This window comes from Aquarana catesbeiana, linkage group LG01, assembly GCF_042186555.1.
Source record: "Aquarana catesbeiana isolate 2022-GZ linkage group LG01, ASM4218655v1, whole genome shotgun sequence".
NCBI lineage: Eukaryota > Metazoa > Chordata > Amphibia > Anura > Ranidae > Aquarana > Aquarana catesbeiana.
In genome coordinates this window covers 375,033,172-375,047,180 of record NC_133324.1, presented here as the reverse complement: position 1 = coordinate 375,047,180, position 14,009 = coordinate 375,033,172, and the positions used below count along the sequence as shown (strand labels likewise).

The 14,009-nt window shown below is 44.8% G+C and overlaps 1 protein-coding gene across 2 annotated transcripts in view; it reads left to right on the top strand.

The window, feature by feature from the left end:
• Window positions 1-14,009, top strand: part of RMI1 (RecQ mediated genome instability 1) — a 53,053-nt gene that overhangs the window by 25,058 nt on the left and 13,986 nt on the right. For both annotated transcript variants that reach the window (XM_073633598.1, XM_073633588.1), the window contains one exon: window positions 5,448-5,576. The gene's annotated coding sequence lies outside the window, so the exon portion shown is untranslated. The remainder of the gene's footprint in view (window positions 1-5,447; window positions 5,577-14,009) is intronic.

The following is a 14,009-nucleotide window of genomic DNA, read 5'->3' as shown; positions in this document are numbered from 1 at the left end:
TGTTACGACCTGTTCCATCCTTTTTGCCAAAAGTGGTATCGGCCTTTCATTTAAATCAGGACATTATTTTGCCTTCTTTTTTGATTCAGCCTCGTTCGGCGGAAGAGACACGACTGCATTCTTTGGACGTTGTCCGCGCAGTCAAGGGACATTTGTCTAGATCTGTGGACATCCGAGGCTCAGACTCCTTTTTTGTTTTACCAAAAAGGACCCAAGAAGGGGCAGGCAACTTCCAAAGCTTCCATTGCCAATTGGGTTTGTGAATTGGTCATTCAGTCCTATGGTCTGAAACGTAAAGCTCCTCCTTTTAGGGTGAGAGCTCATTCTACCGGAGGTGTAGGAACCTCCTGGGCTTTTCGCCATCAGGTATCTGTGGATCAGGTTTGTAAGGCTGCTACCTGGTCTTCAGTGCATATGTTCACAAAAATTTATGAAGTGGATGTTCAAGCAGCGGAGGATTTCGGACGCAGTGTACTGCGGGCTGCCGTATAAGGTCTGATGGCTATTGTTTGGCAGGTTGTCTCCCTCCCCTCAAGGCTATTACTCTGGCACGTCCCAGTAGGTAATGAATATCTGAAATCAAATCCTAACTCTGTGCCCCATGCTGTATGAAAAAGAAAATAGGATTTTTTTTTGTCATACTTGCCTGTAAAATCTTTTTCTTAAGTACATCATGGGACACAGAGGTCCCTCTCCTCTTTTTGAGGATTCAGTGCTTGCTACAAAACGGAATTACTTCATGTATTGGAGGGGTTATATAGGGGATCACTTCCTGTCTAAAGACCTTTGGTCTACCAGTGTCCATTCACCTGGAGATGGAGTAAAACCCAGCAGGTAATGAATATTAGCCTAACTCTGTGTCCCATGATGAACTCAGAAAAGGATTTTACAGGTAAGTATGAAGAAAAAATCCTATTTTTTTGTTTTTTGCTATAATAAATATCCCCAAAAATGTTTTTAAAAAACAAATTTCTTCAGTTTAGGCCAATATATATTCTTCTACATTTTTTGGTAAAAAAAATATCGCAATAAGCGTATATTGATTGGTTTGCACAAAAGTTATATTACAAACTATGGGAAAGATTTATGGCATACACATATATATATATATATATATATATATATATATATATATATATATATATATATAAAATATATATTTTTTTTTTACTAGTAATGGCGGTGATCTGTGATTTTCAGCGTTACTGCGACATTACGGCGGACAGATCGGACACTTTGGACACATTTTTGGGACCATTGACATTTATACAGCTATCAGTGCTATAAAAATGTACTGATTACTGTGTAAATGTCACTGGCAGGGAAGGGGGTTAACAGGGGGCGATCAAGGGGTCAAATGTGTTCCCTCGTGAGTGTTTATTACTGTGGGGGGATGGGACTGACTGGGAGAGGAGACATATCGCTGTTTGTAATTACTACAAACAGTAGATGTGTCTCTTCTTCCCTGTCAGGACAGGGATTTGTGTGTTTACACACACAAATCCCCATTCTGGCTCTGGTGCCCGCGATTGCGGGTGGCCGGTGGCGATTACGCCCGCCGGCCATGCGCATCGGGTCCCATGCTGTGCAGCGCGGACCTGCTATGGCTCTTAAAGGGGCCGACGTACCAGTACATTGTTTTTCAGTAACGAACCACTTTGCCGACGTAAATGTGCATGAGCCGGTTGGCAAGTGGTTAAAAAATGATTAGTAGTAGTAGTTAGTGATTAGACAAACATATGTGTGCTTATTTTGGGTCAGGGGCTAAAGTTTAAATCTGAACCTCATTGAAATACAGTGCCTTCAAAAAGTGTTCTTACCCCTTGAAATTGTCCACATTTTGTCATGTTACAACCAAAAAAGTAAATGTATTTTTATTGGGATTTTATATGATAGACCAACACAAAGTGCCACATAATTGTGAAGTGGAAGGAAATTGCTAAATGGTTCTCAAATTTTTTTTACAAATAAATATCTGAAAAGTGTGGCGTGCATTTGTATACAGCTGTTCTGTGAAGCCCTCAGAGGTTTGTTAGAGAACCTTAGTGAACAAACCGCTTCATGAAAGCCAAGGAACACACCAGGCAGGTCAGGGATAAAATTGTGGAGAAGTTTAAAGCAGGGTTAGGTTCTAAAAAAAAATCCCAAGCTTTGAACATCTCATGGAGCACTGTTCAATCCATCATCCGAAAATGCAAACTTACCAAGACATGGCTGTCCACCTAAACTGACAGGCCAGACAAGGAGAGCATCAATCAGAGAAACAGCCAAGATGCTCATGGTAACTCTGGAGGAGCTGCAGTGATCCACAGCTGAGGGGGGAGAATCTGTCCACAGGACAACTATTAGTCGTGCACGCCACAAATCTGGCCTTTATGGAAGAGTGGCAAGAAGAAAGCCATAAGACGTTTGTGAGAATCCATCTGGGGGACACAGCAAACATGTGGCAGAAGGTCAGATGAGACCGAAATTAACTTTATGGCCAAAAAGCCAAACGCTATGTGTGGTGGAAAACTAACACAGCACATCACCCTAAACACACCATCCCACCTGTGAAACATGGTGGTGGAAGCATCATGTTGTGGGGATGCTTTTCTTCAGCAGGGACAGGGAAGCAGGTCAGAGTTGATGGGAAGATGGATGGAGCCAAATACAGAGCCGTCTTTAGAAGAAAACCTGGTAGAGTCTGCAAAAGACTCAAGACTGGGACGCAGGACAACGACCCTAAACATAGAGCCAGCACTACAATGGAATGGTTTAGACCAAAGCACATTCATGTGTTAGAATGGCCCAGTCAAAGTCCAGACCTAAATCCAATTGAGAATCTGTTTCAAGACTTGAAAATTGCTGTTTCCTTCCAATCTGCCAGAACTTGATCTATTTCGCAAATAAGAATTGGCAAATATGTCACTCTCTACATGTACAAAGCTGGTAGAGATATCCTCAAAAAGACTTGCAGCTGTAATTGCAGTGAAAGGTGGTTCTACAAAGTATTGACTCCCTGAAATGTTCAAAGCTTGGGATATTTATTTATAACACAACTTCAGGAGAAAGTCTGCTGACCCCCATGGTGCGTTCCTTGGCCTTCGTGATGCTGTCCTCTAACAAACCGAGGGCTTTCACACTGGAGCGGTGCGCTGGCAGGGCGTCAGAAAAAGTCCTGCCAGCAGCTTCTTTGGAGTGCATTAGGAGCCGTGAATTCACCTAAAGCACCCCTGCCATTTGAAATCAATGGGCAGCACCTCCGGCAAAGCGCCGCTGTAGCAGCACTTTGCGGCAGTTTTAATGCTTTTTCGGCCGCTAGCGGGGGTTAAAAGTGCCCCACTAGCGGTCGAATAGCGCCGCAAAAACGACGGTAAAGCGCTGCTAAAAATAGTGCCGTTTTACCGCCGACGCCCAAGGCGGCTCAGTGTGAAAGGGCTCTTATACCTTTTACAGTAAGGCAGCCCAAACAGGAGTCAGTTTTTTCGTTTAAAAAGAAAAAAGCTGGTTGAGTTTGATGAATTTTTAAAGTTTTTAGAAACACAACTTCTTGCAGGAATGCTACACCATAAGGCTGAACTCACACTATATGCGGTGACAGACATTTTACTGCATTATAAAATGCCTGTCACCACAAGGACACACAGGAAACAATTGTTTCCTATGTGATCCCATTCAGACTGCAACACAGCCTAGGGCTGTGCAAAAATGCAGACATGCTGCATTTTATTGCAGCACACCATGCTGAATCGCATGGCACTGTACAACAGCACAGCGCATCGCACTACTGCACACTGCCATGAATAAAGTGTACATTTTAGACACTTCACATAAAGTTTGTACAAAACAAAAAAAAAAGAGTCACGATGCGCTGAATCGCTCCCCACACTGCCCCATACCACAGCTAACAATGGACAGCTGCTGAAGCGGTAAAGCACTCTGGCAGCTCCCCTTTGTAGTGTGAACCTGGCCGAAAAACACTTCCTATGAAAGGGATATTTTTTTAGCAGATCTATCAAACATTTGTCTCCTTTACGGTACTTGCATAAGGTACTGGTGTATGAACGTCTGTATTCCTGGCCAACAATTCTTGCATGTATTTTGTGCGTATTTGTATGTACACAAGTATAATAAATTCTAGCTCTCAGATTGGAATTTGAACCTCTTCAAAATTACATTCTGTGTGTATTTGCACACATATGTGTATAAAATATTTCTGTGCGTGTGTATATATACATTTTTTTTACTTCTCTACATGCATTGCATGTTTACGTGACTGTGTATACAGGCACGTTGAAAACAATGGTCGGCTTTTAAAATTGGGGGGGGGGGGGGGGGGCCTGTATGCCTTAAAATTAGTTTTTGGACAGCAGTGTCTTCCTTCAGCTTTTACAGTGGGACCAAAAGCATTAGTGTGCAGTAACCTATAGAATCTTAACCATATGTTGGCTTTCATTTGACTAAACACTCTAATTGCGTTGAAAACCGCACCTTACTGCAGTTTTCACAATGGGACTTGTATAATAAAAGCATAAAAACATACTGTAGTAGGCTTTTTTTTTCTTTAGTGTTGAAAAATTACATTTGTGGTTAAAAACTGACGACTCCTTTTCACCCTCAAAGTTCTTGCACAAGTTGTATCGTCTCCCTTTTTTTTTGTTTTTTTTTTTTTTTTGGTAAACGCTTTTTGTTTGCATCATTATCTTTCTCTTAAGTCACTGAAACATTTCATTTATTTCCTGCATTTACTTTTTGTGTGCAAATTGATGCAAGGATATTCAGGTTGCAATGGTAAACATGTCTGTGGTAATTTGTCATGCATCCCTTGTTTGCTTTTTTGTTGGTTAATCGCCTTTCAGCTTTGTGCTACCTGGCCAGCTCCAAACAAATCTTTGAGATGCGCATCATATTGGTTTTTCACAAAGCTTTGTTCAGATTTTGCGTAACACTTTGTCCAGCCAGTGACTACCACACTAATTACTGTGTTAGTAAAACCTAGTTTGGCTACAGACATAATACATAGATTCCCATTCATGTTACAGGTCTGTTGTAATGCCATTCCTGAGGGTAAACAAATGTTACGGGAAGATAAGATAATTTACTTGCTTGCATTATTAGTAAACCAGTTTCCCTTTTGTTTTTTATTACAGCTTATGTTACGTGAACATGGGCAATCATTGACATGCATACTGTTTCTTCCATTATGCTTATAATTTAGGCTTCTTGCAAGCACATGGGTTAATGTATGCTTTTATTTTTATTGGGGATGGTTTAATCTATAGAATGATGTGTGTAATTTTTTTAGCAGTTTTTGTTTGCATTGATTTGTGACATTTTAGAAGTGTCATTAGAATGTCACTCCATTGAATGTAAAATGTGATTAACATCCCAGCTTAAAGCTCAACTCTGGGCAAAAATCTTATTTTAACGCTAAATAGTAATCAATTTGCCTTTCTCCTGGATAGGTTCTACAAACACCTTGTCCTGTCATAAAACAAGATAGAGCCTTCAATACTCGTCTCCTTCTCCTGGGACCGCATTGTTTCGGCCGAACATTAGCATCTTGGGTACTGGTCCCCTCTCTGCAGCTTCAGGTGAGTAAAAAGGACGTTTAGAAAAAAAATTTTTGTTGCTTCGGCAATCAGCTATAGACGATAGGAAGGTGTTCTTGCTTTGAAAAGAGCTTGGCTTTACTGACATCAGTGTTTGGCATGGGTGCTTGACATGTGGCCCTCCAGCTGTTGTCACACTACAAGTCCTATCATGCCTCTTGCCTTTGGGAGTCATGCTTGTAACTGTCAGCCTTGCAATGCCTCGTGGGACTTGTAGTTCTGCAACTGCCGGAGGGCCACAGGTTAAGCACCCATTGTGTATGGCATACCTTGGTGGCAGCAGGCTCTAACACTGCCCAATTGCTTTCATTGACCCCCCAGGAAGCATGGCCTTTTTTGCCATGCATCCTGTGCTCCGCTGTCCAACTTGCGGGCCTAGGACGCACAAGATTGGTGTCATTGGGTAAAGACCAGTTAACATCTGTTCACTGAATATCCCCTACCTAGTAAGATCCTGGTTTAACGTCACTTCTGGTTTCTGGTCTTGCTTCCCCCATGTCAGAGTGAGAAGAATAATTCTAGGACCATTATTCTAAGTTAAAGGGGAAGTCCACCCTAACGATAAAATCGCATGTATATACCCGATGAGTAAGATGATCGGGGTCTTTGGAACCCATTAAGGAGTCTTTCTGCCTGAGGAGATCTTTGTATCCAGAGTGTGCTGGGTGTCTTGATTATCCCCAGAGGGGACAACTGCTGATTTTACTTGTCTATGAGGTGAGCGGCTTGTGATACTGGTGGTGGAGAGCACTCACCTTTCTATGCACTTGGGGTGGAATACGGCTGGATTTTCTTCAATCGGTCACTTTATGCATGAACTTTTGAGACATATATTTATATATTTTTTTGGATAATACACATTTATTTTAAATATACACAATATTTGTTGATTATATTGTTCTGAGGATTAGTAGCACTGTATTTTGTATTATTATTGCTGTAGAGGTGAAAATGGAATCACTTAAAGTGACAGCAGCTTACTTACAATCACATATTTATATATTCACATTATTGCACCGATCGATTTTTATTCATGTAAACAATAGGATTGTTTGGGTTGGTTGAGCAGTTGCAGCGAAATTTCCTAAAGCAATTTATGTAACAGTTGTAAGCACCCCTGTAGTGGTATTGTTCCAATCCCCACCCTTTTCACTTTTTCCGGACAAGGTTGTACTGCGTGTAATGTAGAAAAGTATTGATAAATGCCTTTTTTAAATATTAACAAAAATATTGTAAACTATCATTACATGTATTAAACATTAACAGTTATTGGATTGCAATCATTTGTTATAATAGTAATGTTTTAACGCATAACTCCAGGTAAACAGCTAACAGCAAACGCATAGTTTAAATACAAATGTATATACACCTGCACACCGAGGTAGGTGACACACTTTTTTTGGTTAACTAGAATGCTATGCCGTGCCCTCAGCTATCTTACTGAACAGTGAATTGGCATTATCACCACAGTCCATTTAACAGTCCAATAAGCAGTAAAATGGCATTCCTGGCTGTACAGTGTGACAGAGCAGGTTTCACACTCAAAATATAATATTACAGCCCTCAAATTTTCTACTCGCATTTTGAGGGCTGGTGAGCGTGGGCTGCCTGGAAGTGTGGGGTGAGGGAGAGACTGCGGTAGGCGGAGTTGAATGGGAGCTCTTCTACCAGTGATTGCCCAGAGGAAGAGAGAGCCGGCAGGATCATCATGAAAGCTGTTACAGTGATTTTTCTCTGCGCTCTGATGATCCAGCCAGCAATCTTCTCCTCTCTTCCCCTGCACAGGTGGGCTGCATTGTTGGGCACAGGTGGGCTGCATTGTTGGGCACAGGTGGGCTGCATTGTTGGGCACAGGTGGGCTGCATTGTTGGGCACGGGTGGGCTGCATTGTTGGGCACGGGTGGGCTGCATTGTTGGGCACGGGTGGGCTGCATTGTTGGGCACGGGTGAGGTTGCGTTGATGAGCACAGGCAATAAGTGTATATTTATGGGTCTGCGCAAAAGTTAGTTCCCGAAACTTGTAATTGGAGTCTATTAGACCCTAGATCTCTCCTCTGCCCTCAAAGCATCTGACCACACTAAGATCGGTGTGATAAAATGCTTTCCCAATTTCCCAATGGCGCTGTTTATATCCGGCAAAACATAAGTCATGAAATGCTCATAGCTTCCAGTTTCTTAGGCCATAGAGATGATTGGAGCCATTCTGGTCTCTGATCAGCTCTATGGTCTGCTGCAGAACCACCGGCTGCATTCTCGGATTCCCTGGTGGGACAGGAAAGCCCGAGAAAACCATGGAAGACGGCGGTTGGGGGGGGGGGATGTTCCTTCCCACTGCTTGTAAAAGCAGTCTAGAAGCTAATAAGCCGCTAGGATTGCTTTTACATGGAGGCCGACCACTGGCTGAAAAGAATGATCCCAAGATGATACCTAAACCTGCAGGCATCTTTCTGGTATAAACCACTCAAAGTCAAGCAACATACCAGTACGTTGCTGGTCCTTGTTGGGCATATATTGTAATGTTCTTTTTTCCTTGCAGCCCGGGGGCTTAACGAAAAAAAGAGATTGATCAGTGGCATATATGCTCTTTTTTTTTAGCTGTGGTGGTGAAATCACCTCCTACAGCGCTGGAGTTGCTGATTTACGTATCGTGAGAGCAAATGCTGTTGCTGTCAATATAAATCAGTGCTGCAGCTGAATGGCGTAACTGAAAAGTAAACAATGATAACAATAAAACATTAACTTAATAAAACTTATTTTTTCACGCAATCTAAGCCTTTTTTTTTTTTTTTTTTAACTGTGGTGTTGAAATCACCTCCTACAGCGCTGGAGTCACGGCTTTTCGTATCGTGAGGTTGCCACCCGTATGGGAATGACCTGGGCAGTCGGGTTTTTGACACCTGTGCCCGGGATTCTGTCCTCCTCTAACACGGACACAGCAGTATACCTCCAGTCACAACTGTCTCCCTCACTTTGCTTTCTCCCGCACAAGGTGCCTGCTGTCCAACCTCCTCCCCCCGCCAGTCAGCCAGCCTGTGAATCCTCGCCGCCACTGCTGAGTGAGTGTTTCTGCAGCGTGGGGGACAGAGAGAGGAGTAGAAGCAGCAGTGACAGGCAGCCCGCCCAGAGCTCCTTCGCAGACATCGGAGCTGTACAGGGATATTTTCCTCCTTATCTGCTGTGACTCACCCCCTCTGCACTGTGACTGGGGCTGCTGTGTGTGTAACTCTCTGAATGTCTTAACTACACACCATTCACCTTATTAAGAGGGAGGAGGGGGCAGATATTTGTATTCTTCCTGACCAGTGGTCTCTTTCTACCAGAGGGGAGTTAGTAAGGTCCCCTCCTATCACCCCTCACCTATTCCTGGATGGGGGTCCCCTTCAATCCTCCTAGCCGGGGGTCTTTTTTAACTTGTGGGGAAGGAAGGGGAGTTCCTATGTTTCTGGAAGGGAGGCCCCCCTTATCACCCCCCCTGCAGTTCTACTGGCTGGGGGTCTTCTATAACTGGAGGGGGCAGGGAGGCAAATTCTTGTATATCTGGATGGGGGGGGGGGTCCCTTCTTATCACCCCACTCCAACAATTCTAGCTGGGGGTCTTCTATAACTGAAGGGGGGTATTTCTGAATTGGGGTCCCTTCTTATCATCCCCCTGCAGTCCTTCCAGGCGGCCTATTTTAACTGGAGGGGGTTCTTATGTTCCTGGATGGGGGTCCCCTCTTATCACCCCCCAGCTGGGGATCTTCTTTACTGGAAGGGGATTCCTATGTTCCTGGATGGGGATCCCCTCTTATCTCCCCGCAGTCCTCCTAGCTGGAAGTCTTCTTTAACTGGAGGGTGATTTCCTGTATTTCTGGATTGGGGTCTCCTCTTATCACCCCCCCTGCAGTGCTCCCACCTGGGGGTCTTCTTTAACTGGAGAGGGAAGGGAGTTCCTGGATGAGGGTCCACTCTTATCACCCCCTGCAGTCCTCCTAGCTGGGGGTCTACTTTATCTGGAGGGGGGAGAATTCCTGGATGAGGGTCCCATTTGATCACCCCCCTGTAGTCCTAGCTGCAAGTCTTCCCTATCTAGAGAGGGAGGGATGGGAGTTTTTATTCCTGGGTGGGGGGTTCCCTTCTGATCAGCCCCCTGCAGTCATATTATCCAGGGGTCCCATTGACTGGAGGGAGGGGGGTTCCTGTATACCTGGATGAGGGACCCATGTCACCACCACCCTGTAGTCCTCCTGGTCAGGGGTCTTCTTTAACTGGAAGGAGATTCATGTATTACTTGATTGGCCTTTCTCTGTATTTGTCAGTATTCCTGGATGGATGAGAGGGAGTCCCTTCTAATCACCCCCATGCACTCCTTCTGTTAAGGGGTTTCCTTCTCCTGGAGAGGGGTCAGTACACCTGGAAGTGTGTGTGTGTGTATTGGGGAAGTGGCTCCCTGATTACTTCTTCATTATGGGTGCCTCTAAAATACTCAGCTCTCAGACTATTGCCCCTGGGCAGTTGTAGAGAGTCCTTCCTGCCCCTTTCACACAAACGTCTGTTAGCATTAGCCGACCGGGGGGGGGGGGGGGGTATACTGGGGACAGACTGACCTGCGGGGATTATAGTGGAGGACAAACTGACCTGGGGGGATTACACTGGGGCACAGACTGACCTTGGGGGGATTACACTGGGGCACAGACTGACCTTGGGGGGATTACACTGGGGCACAGACTGACCTTGGGGGATTACACTGAGGCACAAACTGACCTTGGGGGGAATGTACTGGGGGACAGACTGACCTTGGGGGGGAATGTACTGGGGAACAGACTGACCTTGGGGGGATTATACTGGGGGGCAGACCAACCTTCTGGTCAGACCTACTGTTCATAACGGCACCACATTTCTGCTCTTCTTGGGGCACCCAAAGGTGTCCCAAGTCTTTTACAATCCTATAGTGTATACTGGAAAAAAAAATTAAAAATTCCCATCCACCGCTAAAGTGTTGGGGTTTAGCTTAATGAAAAGGTGGCAACCCTAATCGTGGGAGCAAATGCTGTTGCTGTCAGAATAAATAAACCCATGCTGCAGCTGAATGGCTTACCTGCTAAGCAAATGATGGTTAACAATAAACAAAGTAACATTACAGTACAACACTAAAGACATACCATACCTGCAAAGCAAATACAATAAAACACAGTAAAAACTGTTCTAAAATACAGTAACAATAGATATAGAACAATAGAGATTGAACGTAAGAGAGAGAACAATAGAGAGAGAAGAAAAATAAAACAACAACTCTTTTTGTCTTTTTAAAATTTTTTAAACATTTTTTTTGTGTTTTATTTTTTATTTTTTTGCACTTTTATAAACTGTAAACGTTCCAGATTATGGTTTCTCAAAATGTGTTGGCCATCTCATGTTTCAAGACCCTGTGTAAGTGTTCCCTAAGACTGTGTAGTGCTGTACCCTACGCTAATACTCCACTAGTGTGTGGTAGCGTTTGAAACAGTTACCGATGCAGAGACCAGGTTGGTCAGGACAAGAGGGACAATAAAAGCGATTTTCACGCCTAAATCCGCATTTTCTGCAGACACAGCATCTTCTTTGGGCAGGGGTACCATAGAGGACATATGGAAAATGTCTCTCATGCACCTGTCTCACTGCATTTGCGTTGGGAAGTTGGGCCACAGCACCGTCTGGAAACAGAAGGGCTGTGATGATCTCTTCCTGGAATTTTAGGAAGGATCTAGTTCGTCTTGATGCTTTGTATAGCACATAAGCGTTCAGCAGAGCCAATTGTAATAAATATACACTTTTTTTATACCAGCATCTGGCCTTACAGGCAATTTAGTACGGCACCAACATCTGGTGGTTGAGGTCCACCCCTCCCATGTTAATGTTGCGTTCGTGGACACAGAAGGGTTTCTCCACAACACCAGTCGCCGTTGGAATTTCGACTGTCGTATCTGCGTGCAGGGAGGACAGAACAAAAACATTCCGATTATCCCTCCACTTCACTGCATGCAAATTATTACATTTCAAGCAGGTTCTCTCCCCCCCATCTAAATCAGGACTCTACAAGCCGTTGGGGGAAGCCCCGGCGATTAGATTGCACGGTGCCACATGCGCCAATTCCACAATCAAAAAGGTGACTAAAAAGTGGCACGCTTGTGTAATAATTGTCCACGTGTAAGTGGTACCCCTTTTCGAATAAGGGTGACAACATGTCCCACACAATCTTACCAGCGCTCCCTATGTAGTCTGTGCAGTTCTCCGGCTCCATGTGACTATCTCTTCCCTCCTAACCAAAAAACTATATGTATAGGCTGTTGTGCCCTGTCACAGAGCTTATACACTTGACCCCATATCTGGCACGCTTGCTGGGAAGATACTGTTTGATAGGCAAGCAGCCAGAAAATTTAATCAGGGACTCATCAACGCAGACAACTTGATCGGGAGTAAACGAGGCTGCAAACTGTTGGTTGAAGTGGTTTACAATGGGCCGAATTTTGTAGAGTCGATCAAATCCAGGGTCACCCCGACACGACAGTTTGTTGTTGTGAAGTGCATAAATCGCAAGATCTGCTCGTATCGTGTCTTGTCATGCAAGCAGAGAACACGGGCATATGATGAATTGGGTCAGTGGACCAATATGACCGCAACGCACTTTTTTTAGTTATGCCCATGAGGAGGGATAGGCCCAGGAAGATCTTAAATTTGGAAACCGTAATAGGTTTCCAATCTCTGTTAAGGGCCAACTGGGGATTAGCGGCAATGAATTGACCAGCATACAAATTGCTTTGGTCCACTATAGATCTACTGTATAGAGATCTTCTGTGAAAAACAGCAAATAAAAATCAAGTTACGTAAAATCAACTGTTTCCACCTGAATTCCGGGTTGTCCAGTGAATGGGGGAAGTTTGGGTGCTGCACAGGTTCTGGGCTCCCAATTCGGATTGGCAAATGCAGCGGGAGGGGCAGTATGGGCTAGACGGGCCTGTGTTTGTCTTCTTGGTGGCTGCGGGACACTACTTGTGCTAGCCACTGCACCAGCTTGAACTGCACTTATGGGACTCGTCACCTCACCAAGTGTTACTGCAGTGCTGGATGTACGACCAGGATGTACTAGGCCGCTGGTGCTTGCCAGTTCACCAGAAGGATGAATGGCACTAGTACCGGCTCTCTGCTCCATGCGAGAGCCCTGCGGTTCTTTCACTTCAACAGCAGCAGAAGAACGGGGTCGGGTAAGCTTGACCTTGGCAGGGACCGCTACTTCGTCTTCAGAGCTATCTGTCAGGGTGCCGCTGCTGTCTACAGGATCCTATTCTGAGCCCTATATCTGACAGATGGGTGACTTCCTCTTCACTTTCATCTGTCATGCTCAGAAACGTGTAGGCCTCTTCACTAGTGTACCTTTGATTGGGCATTGTGGCCTCTAAATTTACTGGTACAACTAGTGAAACTCACAGGAAAAAAGAGCACATGATTGTCAGCGACTGCTTCAAGCGCTACCAAAAAAACTGTTAGCGTTCGCAGGGATCAGGCCTGACTCTGCGAACGCTGCAGTTATGTGTTTTGTAAGTGACAGTGATCGATTGATACTGCACTTGGGTGGCCTGGGCTGGGCGGAGGGGCTAAACGCAGGTGCTAGCAGGTATCTGGGCTGATCCCGCTAACACTGCGTTTTTGGGAACCCTAAATTCTGGCAATGCTAATATAGTTCTGATCAGATCAAATATATTGATCCGTCCAGACACTATACTACTAAGGGAGGTGTATGGTGTGTGGGTGTTGGTGCTACTGGCACTAATCTGACGCTGCCTGGGGCGACGTGGACCCTAACTGACGCTAAAACTTAACTGATGTCACCCGCCGGGTTATCAGGGGGTTATACCTTTATTCAGCAATATATGGTGGGTGCCCTGACGCTATAAAAACCTGACAGTGACAGTAACTAGCTAACTGGCTAACTTCACACTGACGGGGTGATCAAGGGGTTAAACCTTTATTAGGGGGTTTAGGGGGGGGGGCCCTAGACCTATCTGGGCCTACTACTAAGTACCATAATGCTGATTAGTGTCACAAATGACACCAGTACAGTGATCAAAGAAAAATATGAAAACTGCACTGGGTAACACTGGGACAGGCAGTGAAGGGGTTAACTGGGGGGCGATCGGGGGCTGAAAAGTGTGCCTATGTGTACTGTGTCAGTGTAGTGTTGGTGCAGCTCACGTTTGGATGTCCTCTCTCTGGAACGGAAAAGTATTCCAGAGAGGGAGATGACATCACTTCCCCTGCCTGTGTATAACTGCGGCAGCTGGTCTGGAACCGGTTAAAGCATGTTACATGACACAGTGCTTGTCCTGGGTCATTTGGCCCCCTGTAACACCTAAAAAAACCTGACTGATCCTGCCAGTTTCTCCCCACCCTTCTGTAAAC